We start from the raw sequence: 9,819 nt of genomic DNA, 5'->3' as shown, positions 1-9,819 counted from the left end.
TGATATTACATGACATGTTGAAATATGAGATAGAAGATACATGTGTATGAAACTTGTCTGATGACTAAGTACATTAGTAATTACAAACTATTACCAAAATATATATATATACGAAATACATGGAAATGATGGTACATGGTATATTGAAATAAAGAAATGAATGATATATATTTATAAAGAAACAGTGAGAGAGTGATATGCATCATGATATGTACATATGTGAATATCTTTTAGATGCTGATACAAGGAAATTATGTAAATTGAGATGAGCAATAAACTAAAGTGTGACATGTTGAGAAAAAAGGTTTATCAATGTTGATTTATATGAAATATGTGCAAGTACACTAACAACTGTTGTTGTTTGATGCTTAGACAAGTGTCAATCTATTAATTGAATGGTAAAATTTTTATTTATATGATGCATTGAAGCGGTAAGTACTCAAGAGAAAATATGCTAGTGCTCATGAAAAGGTGGTAAGATCTAAATTGTGCAATTCCTTAGGAAATGACTTATCATGTGATCAATTCGAAAAAGGCTTTATTTAAATGAACTAGCTTGTGACTATGGTTGAATGGTATGTTTATGACTTGTGTGTCATGCATATGGAATAAGTGTGGAAGGTAAAGAAATGCAAATGAAAATAAAGGAATTTTGAAGAGTTAAAGTTATTTAAATCCTACTAAGCTTGGAATAATATGTATAAGAGATGTTGTGGATTCATTCACCTTGTGAGTGGGTGAATATAACTTCATGAGTATTGCGGTATCAATTTTGAATTATTCTTGATATGTATAAATTTCATATTTGAAATGAATTGATATGATTAAATATTACACGAGCTTTCTGAGCATTCATTGCTATTGTGCTTATTTTTATTTACCTTACAGATTATTAGAAGCTCGATTGGGTTGGAAGCTTGTCAGAGTTATATCACACTATCCATTTGTTCTATTGGTAATTTTGGATTATTTGATTCTAGTTATAATGGCATGTATTGGTTAATTTGGCCAATGTTGGCTTATAAATGCTCTATTGTATCTAGCCATTGGGATGGCTTGTGATGGACATGTTTTGATGTGCATATAGTATAATGTTAGATGTGAGTGTTTGGTATGGTTGAATGATGATAATCTTATAGGTATGTTAATACTTAGTATAAGTAGGCATATAAGTGATTTCGGTCAATTTGATAAGTTTGAATACTAGAGTATATGTGATGATAATACACATATAAAACTTGGTTTTAGCTTGATTTGAATGCTATAATACAGGTCGTTTATGCATAAAAGTGTTGAGTTAGGTTGATGACAAATGGGGTGAGAAATGTGACTTGGAAAATAGCCTATTTTCGTCCACACGGGTAGAGACATGGGCGTGTGTCTCTTGACCGTGTGAGACACATGGCCTAGCCACACGAGCGTGTAACCCCTGGACCTTGGCGAAATTTTAATATAAATAGAAAAATTTTCAGTGCCGGTTTAGTCCCGACTTGTTTCTAAAGTGTATTTTGGGCCTTGAGGGCTCATATAAGGGACAATATGTATGATTTTGATTGGCTTTTGATATGAATATTATATGAAATGAAATTTCTATCTATTTGTTCAGTAAATTTCGGTAATGATCCGTAACCCTGTTCCGACGACATATACGAGTTAGGGGTCTTACAAGTCTTGTTATTCAATTCTAGATTAAGGTTCTTTCCAGATAAGTTAAAATCACGTTGGTCCGGTTCATTTAGGATTCACCAAGTTTATCCATATGGAGTTGTCGAACTTCAAAGTAAGGGAGGTAATTTTCGAGTCAATTCTCAGCGCTTAAAACATTAGTGAGTAGATAAAATTGAACAAGATCAAATCTCATTCATTTTATGGAATATTTTTGGGATTAGTATGTTTAAATAAATAATTTTTCTCATATTTCTTTTTAAATAAATAATTTATGGAATATTTTTGGGATTAGTATGTTTAAATAAATTTTGTCTAGGAGATTGGAACTTAAGCGGGAACGCTTGTGACCCTTCCAATCTTTATTGGAAATTTATTTTAACATAATATTCCGAGAAATTATTCCCTAAATGGCAAAATAAATTTTTAGTTTTTCAAATAAAAGGGTCAATTCTGATCCAAGTTTTAATTGCAGCTCAATTTCAAATTTTCTTTAAGTCTAGGTACTTAATTGAATTATTTTTAAAATTTGGTTGCGCTTTTTGTAGATATTAAAAATTAGATGTCTCTTTTGTAAATATTTTCAAAAGGCATCTAAAATAAATGTTTTTAATTTGATTTAATAAATAAAATGATAATAACTAGTATATAATTATATTTATTATAATATATATTAATTATTATCAACTTTGCATAGAATTAGGATTAGTTTAAATTTGATCATATTTATAGATTTTCAATAAATTAATAGAAAATAATAATTTAATATGCATTATATTAATTATTAATTGTTGTTAACTTTGTGTAGAATTAGAACTTAGAATATTTTAACTATTAAATTGTTTTAAGAATTCTAATTAAACTCCCACCTTTTTTCCTATAAATTCCACCAACCTTCTCCATCATTCATCACTCATCAAAGCAACCTTCATTCACTCGTTCCACCATTAATCCTAGCATCCAAAACCACTAGCAATAGCACCGCCCAACAACCTTATTCAACCAATAACCCACGCACTTAACGGACCTAGCCAGCAGCTCACCCGCACGTTGTGACTGCCGCACGCACCTGCCTCCATCGATTGGCTCTGCTGCCTTGCACGCCCTACTTCCCGTGCATTGCGCAGTTCCCAGCTTCAGCCCATGTGCGCTAGTCCTGCTGCTCGCTCGATAGTGCTGCCTACCTATTGCCCATGCATCTGTTCACGCCAAGGCGCACTGCTGCAATACCTTCCTTGTGTCATGTGCACCCTTGCACAACACTTCCACCCCACATTTAGCCAATAACCCTCCAACCATCCCTAAATCGACCTCTTTTCATTTATATTTATTTTCTTTGAGTTCTTAATTTTTATTTAAAGGTGGTAAGACAATTTTTTCTCCTAAATTTCAATTTTATTTTAGTATTTAATTTTTCAATTTATTAAATTGTTAATATTTTATACTAATTAAACTTTTTTGAAAATATTTGTTCTATCTTATGATCAGTTTAATCATGCCTTGCAAAAGAACTCATGCCTCTTCCCAATTTGACGAGTCACAAAACAAATTCCACTGTGAAGAAACCAAAGTGAGATACGAAAGTGTTTTCAAGAATCAATAGATGCACCCAGAGAAAGGCTTTACACTGAAAGAAAACAACTATATTGATTTCATGGTGCGCATTCGACAAATTGTTGAAGCTCTTAATCGGGAGTTGTTTTGTGAGAAAAGACCTAGTGTAGATGAAGAGTTATTTCGTGAATTTTATACGAATTTGACCTCAAGTGATTTGAAGGAAGTTTCTATCCGAGGAATTAAGGTACCAATAAGTTCAAATGCTATTAATGAATTCTTTAAATTACCTAATTTTGAAGACGATGAATATTCTTCCTTGATGAGAAATATTGAAGATAAAAAATTGCAAGAAATCCTCGAGGAACTGATAGTTCCGGGTTCTAAGTGGACTGTGTCAAAGCAAGATATTCACACTTGTTGCAGAGAATATTTGACACCACTAGCGAAGGTATGGTTCTATTTCATTCGATTCAGCCTTATGCCTATTTTGTATGGGACTACAATTTCATTAGAGTGAATGGTCTTATTATACTCGATTTTAATTGGAAAGACCATTAATATCGGAAAAATCATCCTGAGAGAAATGCAGAATTGTGTCGCTAGACGTTCTGGCCCAGCTGACTTTCCCTTTACGATAACAATTTTGTGCTTGAAAGCTAAAATTCTTGTAGACATAAAGAAGACAGGTTATAGCCAGGGCACAATCACAGATTCGGACCTCTACTGAATAGCCAGAGACTCTGTTCTATAGCAACAAGGTGAAGAAAGTGAGGATCCCGAAGAAGAAGATCCCACAAATTTTGAACCAATACAATCAGGTAAAATCCCTGATCAGGCAGAACCAATGGAACCAGCAACCGAACCTGACATGATAACCTCAATGTTCAGAACTCAATCACCTCGTCCAGATCTTCGAGATGAGCTATCAAAGTTGAAGGACATAATGCAACATATGCAGTGGCAATAACAAGCTTACTAGAGATATTTAAAAATACGGGATGACTCAATGAGAAGTGCTCTTACGAAAATATTCAATGACCCTTTTATTTTTGTGCCTGAGTTTCCAGATTTCATATTTGAACCATGGAGTCCACTATCGAAGAGGGAATGAAGCGATTCATGAAAAAACAAAGACGCTGGAGCAAAAGATGAGTCGAATTCAGAAGGATCTGCAAATAAATAAAAGGGGGGATCTTGACTTTATTTTATTTCCTTTCTTAGGTTATTTAATATTTTAGGATTAGGTTTTATTATGAATTTTTATTTTCGCATAATAAAACAAGAGGTGAAAATCATAAATAAAAATGAACAAATTGCAAAGTACAAAGTGTGGCAATAGACATATACATGTCTAAGATTGGATCTAGAGAGAGCTTAGTACTTAAACAGTCAAATTGACTCACCTCTTCTTTTCTAGATTCCTACCTGGTGTATAGTATCTATTCACTTTTAACAATGAGGACATTGTTCATCTCAAGTAGGGGGATCAAAAAATTGAAATTATTTCTTCTCAGAATAAAATTTTCTTTTAATTATGATTGCGATATATATTGTTCAAAAATTTGAAATTTTGTTAAGTATGCTAAACTTCAGTATAAATAAAGTTTGATTATTTCAATAATTATTATGTTAGCTGAATTACGACATCAATGTATTTTTAATAAAGCATGTAAATCATATCATAAAATTTTTAGTTCCTTAGGAAAGTTAGGCATGCATGAAAGTTTAAGTCCTTAGAATTGACTTAGTAGTTTCTTGAGGCGAAATCCTAGGAAGCATGGAATGTTAAAAGTGATTTAGGCAACTTTTGTTCAGATCGTTTGAGCCTTTCAAGCCAACCTTGATGAATTTTTATCCTTTGAAGCCCAACTTTGAGACTATATGGCCTAATTTTATTTGAACCCTTGCAATATTGAGCCATCACTTTTCTCTTAATTGTCTTTAAATTGTCCCAAACACTAGACTCAGTACTAAATGTTCTTTGAAAATAAGTTTGGGGGAGTTGAAAAGAAGTATCAAATGCTCAAAAAATTGGAGTACATACAACAAAATGCTCATGAAAAAAAAGAGAGCATATGTACTTGAAAGAAAAGAGATGTACAAAAAAGCATGTGAGAGCAAAGTAAGTTGGTTTATTGAAGGTAATTATTCTGAAGGTCCAATTCAAGTTGAGTCTAGGGTTCTTTTAGCCTAAATTGATATATCTTTTACCTACCCTTAGCCTAGCCACGTTGCAACCTATTGTAAAGACCTATTGATTCATGTTTCTATGTTACCTACATTAGTGGAGAGAAATTTCTATGTTCAACATATGAATGCATAAGTTAAACTTAATGATTACAACTTAATCTTGAATAAGGGAATAAAATCAAACTGGTAGGGATTTAACATGTCTTTATTAGGAAGAATTTAACCTATTTTTTCTATCATAAGAACAATTGAGATTAATTTGAATGATATGTATGCTTAAGTAGCATAAATATCTTGTTCTCGAGCACAAGTATATCAAATTCATAATTTTGGGAAGAATGTTGTTTTGAAGGAAATTTTCAAAGGTGTTTCTAAAAAATTCCTTTTAATTTGTGCATTACTCGGGACGAGCAATGAATTAAGTTTGGGGCCCTTTTTTAACTCAAATTCATGCAATTTCGGTAAATTCTTGTCGAAAAGTATATAATTATTATAAAATAATTAAATTACAATCAAATTATTAATATGTTGAATTTTAATTAATTTTATAATAATTTTTGATTAATTTTGATTATTTTCGACAGATTTGCAGAAAGAGCAAAAACCAGCTCGACAAACACTACTAGAAGCAATTTTGAAGCATCAAGGCAAATTAATTTTTTAGCCTAATACGGTCCAAATTATGAATATTAATTCACAATATAGTTAATTTTAATTTTAATCCAATTTAATTTTGGTTAAATAAATTATTATTAATTAATTATGAAAAGAGGCCCAGTTGAGCTGAATCGAGAAAACCGATCCAACCAAGAACTGGGAAGCCCAAAACCATCCCACTTGCTAACTCAATCAGCTTGTTTGGCTAATTATTTGGCTTGCAAAATGGCCTTTGAATACTCCTTCAATTTGCATTCAAACCCCTCCACTATTCATGCCTTTTTAGATTTGCCCTTACTTAAAAATAGCATGTTTGAAACCTTCAAACAAGCCACATGTGTTGCCGGCCATGGAGGGAGTCTTTTGCTGCTGATTTTTGATAATTTTAGCATCCATATCAACCTATAAATACCCCCATTGGCTGCTCACTTCAAACACATCTCAAACCCATTCATTTCTTGACTTCCCTCTCACTTTTCTCTCTTCATTCCCTTCCATTGTTCTTCATTTTCTTCCCCATTCCCTTGCCGATTTCACCTCTTGAAAAAGATTCCTTCAACCACCATTTGGAGCAGCATTCAAGTATTTGTGGAAGTCTCGATTCAACAAGAACAAGTGGAGAAGGAGGAGTGGAGCAAACTAGTCAAGCCTAGGAGAAACATCGAATTTGATTCTTATTCCTTATCCTTTTTAATTTTAGTATTGTTGTTATGAATATGCCTATGAATATTTGTGATGTTGATATGTTTAATTTAATTAACATGGCTTAAATTTAATTCTTGTTAGGTTGATTGCATTTTGTCTACTTGAGTTATTAAAATTGTGTTTGTGTTGTTATAGGTGTCGGTAAGATGTTTGATTAAGTAAAACCATGACTAAGTTATTCTTGCATTACAATTGTAAGGTAACTAATGAATTAATTATTTAAACGGATTGAAATTGTAATTAATTGACACTGTGACAGCCCTATAGTGACCCTAGTTGGAAAGCGGTTTCGGGACTGCTAAACCAAGTCACCAAATTATTTGAATGTGATATTTATGGTCTAACATATGTGAATATGAATGTGCGAAAATTTTAAGCTTCGATTTAGTTAATTGTATGTGAATGTAGTACATAGGACTTGTGTGACACTTTTGAAATGTGATAGGCTAATCTACAAGGATCTAATAGTGCATGTAATCAAAAGGGAGGACTTGCATGTCAATTTTCCCCCCTAATTAGTAGTGGCCGGCCATGAGCATGGGTGGACAAAATGTTATGGCTAAAAACATGTCATAAACATGTTGGGTTAATGCATTATGTAAGGAATAATAAAATAAAGAGCATGGGCAATAATGTATTAGTGTTAGTAGGATGAGAAAAAAAAAAGAAAGAATGTGTGTGATTGTTCCCCCCATTGCCGTGAGTTGAAGAAAAGAAAACAAAAAAAAAGTGTTCATCCTTGAACATCTTTGGCCGAAATTTTTAAGGAGAAAGGAAGAAGAAAGGTTGAAGAGGTTCGGCCATGCATGTAACTAGGCTAAGGTATGTTTGATGTTGTGCCATGAGATTCATGCATGTTTTAGTTGTTAGCTTGAGTTCTAGCTAGCCCATGGTTCAAATCTTTGCTATGTCATGGAGATGGTATTCGGCTAAAGTGGATTGGTGTTGATGTCATTTACATGCTAAAAATGAAGCTTTGTAATGATGCATGTGATGGTGGATTGATGACTCTTGAATCTTCTTTTTAGCATTTTTGAGTGAGACATTAAGTTCTTTGTTTAACCATGACCAAAATTGAAATGGTATGGTGTTGTGATGCATTCGGCCATAGTAGAAAGTAGAGGAGAAATATGGTTGTTATTCACGTTATTTGGATGAGAAATGGTAGTAAGGTGAAGAGCAAATGTTAATGTTTGATTTACTAGTGTGTATATGTGTATTAGCCGAGTTATGAATTTGAAACAAAATGGTATGTAGTCAATACAAGCAACCATATTTGTAGGAAGTATTAAGCATATAATCGGCCTCAACCTAGACATGTATATTCAGCCACATGAAATAGATTTGTGTTGTATGTGTTCGGTTAGAGGCAAGCATATTGATGCTTTTATCTTGACTTACAAAATTCGGCTAAGGGGAATATTAGCTAATATGTTGAATTCGATTCGTGATTTCGTACATATGTGACTCTAATGTCTAATGTATATATGGGCTAAGTACCTTGAACTTCTCTTTTGATGTTCAAATGAATTGTGTTAAATTGCTTAATGTGATTAAAAATGCGCATGACCATTGTGTATTTGAGCTAAAGGGTGGCCATATGACCTATGAAACTCCTTGTCATATTCGGCCATAAGCTAGCATAATGAGACTTTAATAAGTTAAATTTGTTTGAATTAGCTCAAGAGCTTAGAGGACCACAGTTGGATAAAGGAAAGGAAAAAGTTACCGAATAGCCACCGAAATCATTCGACCACATCCGAGGTAAGTTTTCGAGTAATGGAACTTAGATTATGATTTGATTAGATCATATTTTAAGCAAATCAAAATCATGCTCTTTGTATGTGGCTATTGAGCCGAAATTTCAAGTGTGATAAGTGTCTTGTGTTTGAGCTTTGGTAATGAAAATGAAATACGGATGTGTCATGATCTATTGATAAATGTACATGGTTATTCGAATGATGTCCGGGCTAAGTCCCGAAGGCTTTGTGCTAAGTGACTATCCGGACTAAGATCCGAAGGCATTAGTGCGAGTTACTAATTCCGGGCTATGCCCGAAGGCATTGGTGCGAGTCACTAAATCCGGGTTAAGTCCCGAAAGCATTTGTGCGAGTTACTATAACCGGGCTATGTCCTGAAGGCATTTGAACGAGTAGCTATATCCGGTTAAATTCCGAAGGTACGTGATTCAGGAACGAGCGATCTTGCTGTAAAAATTTCAGTTAATACGCTTGTAAAATCCCAACAATGAGGTATGTTTCGTATGTGCATTGGAATAGTTGATTCCCTTCGAATAATATTCGCTCAGTCGAGTAATGAGCTTTCGGTATTTGGCTAAGATGATCCCTTATGTATGAATATAGGGGTTGGAATGTGAAGTAGGAATGATTTGAGAAAATGTATATATGGAATTATCCGTTTAGTTATATGAATGCTATACTTCGGTTGTGCTTAAATTCTTTGCTCAAAACTTACTAAGCATCTAATGCTTACTCCATTTATTTAATTCTCTGTTCTATAGATTTTGGTCCTTCAGCTATCGGGCTCGGGATTTTTGAAGTCGAAGTCGCCCACACTATCAAAGCTCCTTTTGGTATATTTTGGTTGAACTTTGAAATGGCATGTATAGGACTACCCTTTTGTTGTTGGTCATGTACCTTTCGGTTTTGTGTAAATTTGGATAGCCATGCGAAAATGGCTTAAATATACTTTGATCATAGCATTATAATCGTTTTGTATGTTGTCTGTCGAGAGGTATGGAAATGTTGGTAACGGTTAGTCATGGGAATGGTTACTCATGATCACTTTTGGTATATGTATGACAAACTCTAGTTAATCCATGGAGGATCATGAAATAGGTAAAGTTTACCTTAAAAATAGATGCTGGCTGCAGCAGTAATGTGGATGTGAAAAATAACTAAAAATAGTAGAAATGGAATTAAATAGTAAATAAATTATGTAATCGAACCTTAATGAATCTATTTTCATAGGATAGTAACGAAACATTCATATGAATAGTATATTATGAGATGTTAAAGTTTTCGT

This window comes from Gossypium hirsutum, chromosome A04, assembly GCF_007990345.1.
Source record: "Gossypium hirsutum isolate 1008001.06 chromosome A04, Gossypium_hirsutum_v2.1, whole genome shotgun sequence".
Taxonomy (NCBI): domain Eukaryota; kingdom Viridiplantae; phylum Streptophyta; class Magnoliopsida; order Malvales; family Malvaceae; genus Gossypium; species Gossypium hirsutum.
Note: the sequence above shows the minus strand (reverse complement) of the source record.